The 10,406-nt window shown below is 48.6% G+C and overlaps 1 pseudogene; it reads right to left on the bottom strand.

Moving 5' to 3' along the window:
- Positions 1–5,766: 5,766 nt before the first annotated feature.
- LOC142821703 (U2 spliceosomal RNA) lies at positions 5,767–5,939 on the bottom strand (annotated as a pseudogene).
- Positions 5,940–10,406: the final 4,467 nt, after the last annotated feature.

A 10,406-nucleotide genomic window follows, 5' to 3' on the forward strand; every position in this document is an offset into this window, starting at 1 on the left:
CCTTCTTTTCACAGGCAGAACCAGGGGACTAAGCGCATTCAGAGACTTCTTTCTCTCTGGTCTCTGAAAAAACCCACCCTAGTGAGGCACAAAGCTGCTGGGCCTGGTGGAGGTAAGAGCACTAGAGATGTGTTGCAAGTGGGGAAAGTGCTCCCTTTGCACACAAGAGTTAGCAGGATTTGCTCCCATCTTCTTCTGCCTGCTCACTGGTGCTGAGGGGCTGGCCCCTTTCCAGCTGCCCCAACTCTTATTCCTACAATGTACTTTGTGCAGGGACCGTTGGTTTTTGTGCCAAAGTGTATGGCTGGGAGCCAGGACTCAGGACCCTTCCCCAAATATATGAACTTATATAGTGAAACCTGAGTCCTGCTTAGCTCTATCTTAACCAATTTTTTTAGTTTAATTTTGCTAACTAATAGCAACATACTGTAACATAATTACCTAACCAATCATACCCTTCCCCTTAGTTGATTTACACCTAGCAAAATCTAGTATATAAAGGAGATTTTAAAATCAGGAATAAGGGATCTTTCGGAAAAGGCTTTATTTTCCGAAAGATCCCCGTCTAGACTGGTGCTTTTTGCCGGCAAAGCCCCGAGCTGGAAAAAAGCGGCAGCCATGTTCATGCAAATGAAGCAGGGAAGATTTAAATCCCCGCTTCATTTGCAATTGCGATGTGTCTAATCTGCAGCCCTTTTCCACAAAAGGGGTACAATCTAGACACAGCCTATAAGAGCCAGCACAACCAAACTTTGCATGGGATAACTTTTCATCCAGGAGGTTCTACGGTACTTTTGGACCGATCAGGCCCAAGCTCAAGGTCTAAAAATCAAAAAGTAACCAGCTGCACTGCGCTGCACTGGCAGGGGCCACCACGCCCACCCTAGATCCCATGTCTGCCGCCTGCATCCCCCAGCACTGTGTGAGACTCACCCCCTCCTGCCAGTGAGGTTACATAAGCAACCCTTTTTCCCCGCCTCCCTCGCCCCTGCCACCAGCACACAGTGCCCCGATCCCCACACACACAATAGCTTGGGGACCCGCCCTGCCCCCCGTGGCGGCACCTGCAGCCCTGGGCATGAGCGGTGGTGCCTCTCCCACATGTAATTTCCCCTCCACCTGATGTCGCACTGCCCCCACCTGGGCATGATGCGGACCTATATTTTAATCCATATAGAAATCAGCGCAACTTTTCTACCATTCAAAAGAAGATAATGGACTACATTTTGTCCCTCCGGTTTCCCAGGCAATGCCGGGTAACTCCAGCTAGTATGCTACAAGTGGCAAATGAGCTGGTTTTCATTAGCACATGTGGCAGGATCTCAGCCCTGCCCCTCTTCTCCCATGCTGGAGCCCTCCTCCTTCCCCAGCAGCATCGGGGAGGAAGTAGTGCTGGACCTAATGCTCCTCAGTGGCACCTCCAGCCTCTGGGGCTAGTCCGATACTGCACGGCCATGGCAACGGCTCCAGTCTGGGACTACATGGCTGTAGCAGCATCACCTCCAGCCTTCAGAGCCAGCCCAGGACTGTGAAATGGTGACAGTTGCTGCAAGGGGGCGCAAAGCCAGGTAAGCATCCCCTGACCCTACACTCCAATCCCCCACATTCATTCCCCTCCTCCCACCAGGATCCCACATCCCCAGCTTCCTCCAGCACCCTCCTACCCTTTCTCTTACTCCATCCTCTTGACACTCTTCTCCCAGCCTGCTTCTACACCCTTTGTTCCACACAGACCTCACAACCTGTCCCACTTCTGTACCCCACCTCCCTCTCAGATCCTGCACCCCATCCCTATCCCACTCACTGGCAACCCTTTCTCACACACTGAATCCTTAATTTTTGCCTTTCCCCAAAGCCTAAGGGGTTCTATAAAATCCACTAACTCCAGAAGCCCAGGAAAATAAATCTGGCCTATGGGAAACCCTGAACCTCAGTCCTCCCTGTTCCTTTCTCTCAACCTGTGGGGGTTGGAGTGCCAGAGAAGTGAGGTGTCTTAGGTAGGTGGAGGGGAACATCAGAGAGGGTTGGGTGGAGGGGGTTGCACTTTTTTTGGTTCTCACTTCCGTGGTCCTCAACTGATTTTTTTTGTGGGTCAGTGGCTCCTGACCCAAAAGAAGTTCCTCACCCCGCCATAAGTAAAGAAAACATTGAAAACTTTTGTGTTGGACAAAATATTTTACTTTAAACCCAGCTTGTCCCTATTCCCTCCTTCCCCCGGCATGCAGATCTGTAAATAGAAGTGAGTAAGTTAAATCTTGGCACCCCACTTCTGAAAGGTTGCGACCCCAGGTCTAGATAATGGTTTCTGCTGGGAATAAGGGAAATCATGCAAGGAGGGATGACTTGCCCATGGAACTCCAACCACTCTCTTGTCACCTGGAATTTTCCACTCTCACTGCTGAGAAATTGTTTGAAACAGTATGTGGCTAGGAGGAGGAGGGCAGGAGCATGGTTAGGGTAGGTGCGTGGAAAGGCCAGCAGGGAGAGTTCAGGAGCTGAATGGGGATAGGGTATCTGACCTGGAGGTAGGGTGCAGGAGCAAAGAAGCTGGTTGAGTGTTCAAAAGTGGAAACTAGCATATGCCCATCAATGGAGACTGTGGGCATTGATCCTGAGGCCTCTCACCTGCTAAACAAATGTTTTGCCACTTGAGCTAATTCCCCCATATGTGAGCAGCTTCCCAGATCCACCCTCCTTGTTCCAGAGGCCACATCGTCCCTGCAGCTGCCCACATGTGAGACTTACACCTGTGGCTTGGGTAGCTCAGCTAGTTAATTATACAGCAGACAGAAACAATTAAAAACCAGAGATCATACAAAGCATAGGAAAGTGAGTACCCTTATCACAGATAGAATGAGGAGTCCACAACCTCAGCTATTGATAAATGGTTTCTTGCCAGATGAAATGTTATTCAACTAAGTTTTCTTTACCCATCTTGAGATCTGTTTCTTTATTTGGTGACAGTGGGTGCCATTAGGACAGGATCCTTCTTAACAGCCTGATATTACACTAATTTTAATGCAATTTAGATGGAATGTGAGTGTGTGACTCCAGGCTTTCCAGCTAATGGCTGCTGCTCTTCAGTATGGCTGCAGAGGACTTTAGGCCTTCTAACATGGTTACAGTTGCTTCATCCTTTCTTGCCCAGGGTCACACATAGATATACAGTGCAGACAGCACCACAAATTCAAAGGCCATGCATCAAAAAATTTTAAATTTCAAAAAAGAGATACATTTTGATTCCTTTTATTTGCCTTTTTGTTTCCGAGATGGTATTGAGACTTGCCTCCTGGCTTTTCATACCCAATAGCTTCTACTTTCACAAATATGCCAAATAGTGCCTGAGCTATGCCAAAAGAGGGAGAGCTGGAGATATGTATTTCACATCTATACATACATGGTCTTGGTATCATAGAATCAGGGTTGGAAGAGACCTCGGGAGTTCCTCAATTTTAACCCCCTGCCCAAAGCAGGACCAACCACAACTCAATCATCCCAGCCAGGGCTTTGTCAAGCCAGGACTAAAAACCTTGAGGGATGGAGATTCCACAACCTTCTTAGGTAATCCCTTCCAGTGCTTCACTGCTCTCCTAGTAAACTAGTTTTTCCTAATATCCAATCTATATTTCCCCCACTGCAACTTGAGACCACTGATCTTCATTCTGTCATCTCTCACTACTGAAAACCATCTCAGGTAGTTAAAGGCTGCAATCAAATCCCCCTCTCTCTTCTGTAAACTAAATATGCCCAAATCCCTCAGCCTCTTCTTGTAAGTCAAGTGCTCTAGCACCTTACTCATTTTGTTTCCCCTGCACTGGACTTTCCCCAATGCGTCCACAACATTTCTATAATGGAAGGCCCAGAATTGGACACAATACTCCAGATATGGCCTTTACCAATGCTGAATAAAGGAGAATAATCACTTCTCTAGATCTGCTGGCAATGTGTCTCCTACTGCACCCCAATATGCCGTTAGCCTTCTTGGCTACAAGGGAACACTGTTGACTCATATCTAGCTTGTCATCCACAGTAATCCCCAGGTCCTTTTCTGCTAATGCACTGCAGAAAATTACAGAATTGTTTAATATACTTTCTGGAACTAGGCTTTGGCAGTGATTCTGCATTCATAGACTCTGACTCCATAGGTACCATAGGGCTACTGCATCCATAGAAAAAAACTGTGGGACCCCCTGGAAGCCCCATGGATCAGGTCTACCCCTCATCCCTTGCCCTCCTATGTACCATTGGGCCCCACAGATCAGCGTCTCCCCCTCAAACAGAGCTTCCTATCTCCTACAGCTCAACTGTTGAGTACATTTAAGACCATGCTAGAAGAAAAAGGCAAAATGGGGGCAGGAAGAAATGAGTCTAGGTGGATGTTTGGGGGAATAGATGGAGTGAAGTCAATTGCCCCCTGAGATAAAAGTGTGATTGATTATGTGCCCTATAGATAGTTGGTGTATGTGTACATTTGGTGCAAAGAGATCCTGGACCTCAGAGACTGTACCTACAGCCTTTGGACAGTAAAGTGGTTGAACAGGAGGAGCTAAGGAAGGCAGAGAGGTACATTGATGAGACTTTCTGGGACACAGTAGAACAGTCCCATCCTGGGGACCGGGGCTCCTCTCGCTCTCGCTCTCGCTCTCGCTCTCGCTCTCGCCTCACGGCGCACACAGAGGTACTCTTCCCCTCCCAAGACGTCCCCCAGCACCGGGGCATAGAAATTTTCGAAGTCCCGCCCGCTCGCTCACTGCCTGTCGCCCTCTCTTCGCTCACGGGGACCGCACTCACTCACCCGCCCCGCGCGCCTCCTTCGGCCTCCCCTCCCCTCTCCTCCCTCGGAGCAGGGAGGCCCGGGTGGGGGCGGGGGACGGGCGCTGGGGGCACTCTGGGCGGCGCCCCGCTCGCCTCCTTCCTTCCTTCCTTCCTTCCTTCCCTCCCGGCAGCCTCCGCCGCCCCCGGGCTCGTCTGCATGTGGGCTCCGCCCCCTCGCTTCCCCAGCTGGCTCGCCCCGACCAGCCTCGCCTCGCCTGCAGAAGCGGCTAGTCTCATGTTTAACGGGACTCGTCAACTGCTCCCTGACAGCCTCGCTCGCAGGTACGACGCCCCGCCCCGCCGGCAGGAGCGCCAGGTGTGAATGGGGCTCCTCAACAGCTCCCTGGCAAGGCCGACGCCCTGCAGACTGCTTGCCCGCAGTCTTTCTGCATCCGCCTCTGCCTCTGCTCTTCCAAGCACTCCCTCACTCCCTTGATTGATTTAAAAAATAAATAAAAATAAAATTTAAAAAAAGCGGCAGCTTGCCACCGCTGCCTTTCAAAAAACCTCTTCTCTTCTCTTCTCTTCTCTTCTCTTCTCTTCTCTTCTCTTCTCTCACTCCTTCCTGCCTTCCTTCAGTCAGTCATGCACTCCCAATGTTTGCACTGATTCGTATGGGGACGCTTATTTATTTCCAAAAAAAAAAAAAAAAAGCGGCGGCTTGCCTCCGCTGCCTTTGCAAACAAACCCTGCGGCGGGGTCATTTGGGGGCGTGTGCGAGTGTTTTTGCTTTCTTTTTCTTGTTGTTTGTTTGTTTTCCAGGACCTCCCCCGGAGATGGGCAGCGCAGCGCGGCCCCGGCCCCGGCACACAGGCACAGACGCACAGCAGAGATTTTTCTGGGGGGCGGGGGACTGTTATTCACATACACACTTTTTTTTTTAATAATTCCCCTCTCCTTCCACAAGGGGCATTCAGGTCTATTTTTGGCACCGCACAGGGGTTCTCCGACGGGAGGTGCACCGCTCCGGAAAGTAATGCAATACCAGGTCGATGGTGGAGTAGACGGAGCAAGCTCCTGTTCAGACCCCCTATTCCAAAAATCCATTTAATATAAAGATCTCAGATAGAGATCATATCAGATATTAAACAGATAAGAACAGATATTATTTGACCGGGAGCATGTTCGACGCTTCCAGGCAGGGACCGAGCGTTGGGCAATCAGGCGAAACGCCCCGTGAACGTCAGGGCACTGACTAGAGACCCGTTATGACATCAATACAGCCTACCGACCCGGCCTCCTAGCTTTCTGCGATTCGCGCTCCCGAGAGCACGTTTACACTAATACTACACCAGACCTCCATCACCCCTCATTGCGAGAATTCGAGGAAACTTTACAGTAGTTACCGCTATGGGACAGAAACCACTTGTGCTTAGCTAGAAACACTTAAGGCACCGTGGCACTCTTGCTTCCGAGACGCTTTTTGAGTCCATGTCTTGTACTGCCTCAGAAATCTGTGAAAAACCTGCCACATGTTCTCAAGGCGGAAAAAAGGATGTTCTAATAGATTTTTTTGCTGGGACCGTCCTACATGCAGAAAAACGCTACCGGCATTGGCGCTACCTGACCTCCATGATCCCTCATTGCGAGAATTCCAGCAAACTGGACGGTACTTACCGCTATGGGACAGAAACCACTTGCGCTTAGCTAGAATCACTTATGGCAATGTGGCACTCTTGCTTCTGAGACGCTTTTTGAGTCCATGTCTTGTACTGCCTCAGAAATGTGTGAAAAACCTGCCACATGTTCTCGAGGAGGAAACAAGGCTCTTGAACTAGATGATATGGCTGGGACTGTCGTATATGGAGAAAAATTATATCTGGCATTGGTGCTGACAGGAAAGTTTTCACCAGACCTCCATGATCCCTCATTGCGAGTTTCGAGGAAAGTCTATAGTAGTTACCGCTATGGGACAGAAACCACTTGTGCCTAGCAACTTATGGCAACGTGGCACTCTTGCTTCTGAGACGCTTTTTGAGTCCATGTCTTGTACTGCCTCAGAAATGTGTGAAAAACCTGCCACATGTTCTCGAGGCAGAAAAAAGGGTGCTCTAATAGGGTATGTCTACACTACCCTCCTAGTTCGAACTAGGAGGGTAATGTATGCATACCGCACTTGCTAATGAAGCCCGGGATTTGAATTTCCCGGGCTTCATTAGCATAAGCGGGGAGCCGCCATTTTTAAATCCCCGCTGCTTCGAACCCCGTGTAGCGCGGCTACACGGGGCTCGAACTAGGTAGTTCGGACTAGGGTCCTATTCCGAACTACCGGTACACCTCGTTTCACAAGGAGTACCGGTAGTTCGGAATAGGACCCTAGTCCGAACTACCTAGTTCGAGCCCCGTGTAGCCGCGCTACACGGGGTTCGAAGCAGCGGGGATTTAAAAATGGCGGCTCCCCGCTTATGCTAATGAAGCCCGGGAAATTCAAATCCCGGGCTTCATTAGCAAGTGCGGTATGCATACATTACCCCGCTAGTTCGAACTAGCGGGGTAGTGTAGACATACCCATAGATGATTTTGCTGGGACCGTCCTACATGCAGAAAAACGCTACCGGCATTGGCGCTACCTGACCTCCATGATCCCTCATTGTGAGAATTCCAGGAAACTGGACGGTACTTACCGCTATGGGACAGAAACCACTTGTGCCTAGCTAGAAACACCTAAGACACCGTGGCACTCTTGCTTCTGAGACGCTTTTGGAGTCCATGTCTTATACTGCCTCAGAAATGTGTGAAAAACCTGCCACATGTTCTCGAGGAGGAAACAAGGCTGTTGAACTAGATGATATGGCTTGGACAGTCATACATGGAGAAAAATGATACCCGGCATTGGCACTGACAGGAAAGTTTTCACCAGACCTCCATGATCCCTCTTTGCGACAATTCGAGCAAACTCTACAGTAGTTACTACTATGGGACAGAAACCACTTGTGCCTAGCTAGAAACACTTAAGGCACCGTGGCACTCTTGCTTCTGAGATGCTTTTAGAGTCCATGTCTTTTACTGCTTCAGAAATGTGTGAAAAACCTGCCACATGATCTAGGAGGCAGAAACAAGGCTGCTGTATTAGATGATATGGCTGGGACCGTCGTTCATGCAGAAAAACGCTATGCGGCATTGGCGCTACCTGACCTCCATGATCCCTCATTGAGAGAATTCCAGCAAACTGGACGGTACTTACCGCTATGGGACAAAAACCACTTGTGCCTAGCTAGAAACACTTAAGGCACTGTGGCACTCTTGCTTCTGAGACGCTTTTTGAGTCCATGTCTTGTACTCCCTCAGAAAGGTGTGAAAAACCTGCCACATGTTCTCGAGGCGGAAACAAGGCTGTTGAACTAGATGCTATGGCTGGGACTGTCGTACATGGAAAAAAATGATATCCGGCATTGGCGCTACCTGATCTCCATGATCCCTCATTGCGAGAATTCCAGCAAACTGGACGATAGTTACCGCTATGGGACAGAAAACACTTCTGCCTAGCTAGAAACTCTTAAGTCACCGTGGCACTCTTGCTTCTGAGACGCTTTCTGAATCCATGTCTTGTACTGCCTCAGAAATGTGTGAAAAACCTGCCACATGTTCTCGAGGCGGAAACAAGACTGCTGTAGTAGATGATTTTGCTGGAACCATCGTACATGCAGAAAAACGCTATGCGGCATTGGCGCTACCTGACCTCCATGATCCCTCATTGCGAGAATTCCAGCAAACTGGACAGTAGTTACCGCTATGGGACAGAAACCACTTGTGCCTATCTAGAAACACTTAAATCACCGTGGCATTTCCGCTTCTGAGAAAAACCTACCACACGTTCTCGAGGCGGAAACAAGGCTGCTGTAGTAGATGATTTGGCTGGGACCGTCGTACATGCAGAAAAACGCAAGAATTCCAGCAAACTGGACGGTAGTTACCGCTATGGGACAGAAACCACTTTTGCCTCGCTAGAAACACTTAAGGCACCGTGGCACTCCTGCTTTTGAGATGCTTTTTGAGTCGTACATGGAGAAAAATGATATCCGGCGTTGACGCAGGCAAGAAAGTTTTCGCCAGAGCTCTATGATCCCTCATTGCGAGAATTAGAGCAAACTCTACAGTATTTGTTACTATCTGACAGAAAACACTTGTGCCTAGCTAGAAACACTTAAGTGAACGTGGCACTCCTGATTACGAAACGCTTTTTGACTCCAAGTCTTTTGTTGCCTCAGAAATGTCTGAAAAATATTTCACATGTTGGCGAATCATATTTCATATGATTTGGCACGGACCGTCAAACATGGAGAAAAATGATATCGGCATTGGTGCTGACAATAAAATTTTCACCAGACCCCCATGATCCCTCATTGTAAGAATTCCAGCAAACTGGACGGTAGTGACCACTATGGGTCAGAAACCACTTGTGCCTAGCTAGAAATACTTAAGGCACCATGGCACTCCTACTTCTGAGACGCTTTTTGAGTCCATGTCTTGTACTGCCTCAGAAATGTGTGAAAAACCTGCCACATGTTCTCAAGGCGGAAACAAGGCTGATGAACTAGATGATATGGATGGGACTGTCGTACATGGAGAAAAATGATATCCAGAATTGGCGATGACAAGAATGTTTTCACGAGACCGCCATGATTCCTCATTGCAAGTATTGTAGCAAACTCTATGGAATTTGCCGCTATCTGACAGAAAACACTTGTGCCTAGCTAGAAACACTTAAGTCAACATTCCCTGATGGCACTCCTGCTTATGAACCGCTTTTTGACTGCAAGTCTTTTGTTTTCTCAGAAATGTATGAAACATCTTCCATATGTTCGAAGATGCCACAAGGCTGCTGAATTATAAGATTTGACTCGGAGAGTCAAACATGGAAAAAAATGATATCCGGCATTGGCACTGACAAGAAAGCTTTCACCAGACCTCCATGATCCCTCATTGCTAGAATTCCAGCAAACTGGATGGTAGTTACCGCTATGGGACAGAAACCACTTGTGCCTAGGTCGAAACTGTTATGTTAGCATTCCCTGATGGCACTCCCGCTTACGAAACTTTTTGACTGCAAGTCTTTTTTCCTCAGAAATGTATGAAACATCCTCCACATGTTCGAAGATGCCACAAGGCTGCTGAATTATAAGATTTGACTCGGACAGTCAAACATGGAGAAAAATGATATCCGGCATTGGCACTGACAAGAAAGTTTTTGCCAGACCTCCATGATCCCTCAGTGCGAGAATTCGAGCAAACTCTACAGTATTTGTTGCTATCTGGCAGAAAACACTTGTGCCTAGCTAGAAACACTTAAGTCACCGTGGCACTCCTGCTTACCAAACGCTTTTTGACTCCAAGTCTTTTGTTGCCTCTGAAATGTGTGAAAAATCCCCCACACTCTAAAGAGCACGACGACGTTCGTCACCAACAAGATTTCCCTGGTCCTTGCTTACACCGTGGATAACGCAAGCCTTCTTTCTCACTGACAAGAAGATTTCCGTAAGCTCTAGCTACATCGGTCTGCATAAGCTGGAAACCTTTTTCAGTAATGCCATTCGTGTTTGCAACCATCGTCTTTAGAAAACGCTGACTAGGTGCGGGCACAACATTCTCCA

The sequence above is a fragment of the Pelodiscus sinensis genome, chromosome 31 (genome assembly GCF_049634645.1).
Source record: "Pelodiscus sinensis isolate JC-2024 chromosome 31, ASM4963464v1, whole genome shotgun sequence".
Classification (NCBI taxonomy): domain Eukaryota; kingdom Metazoa; phylum Chordata; order Testudines; family Trionychidae; genus Pelodiscus; species Pelodiscus sinensis.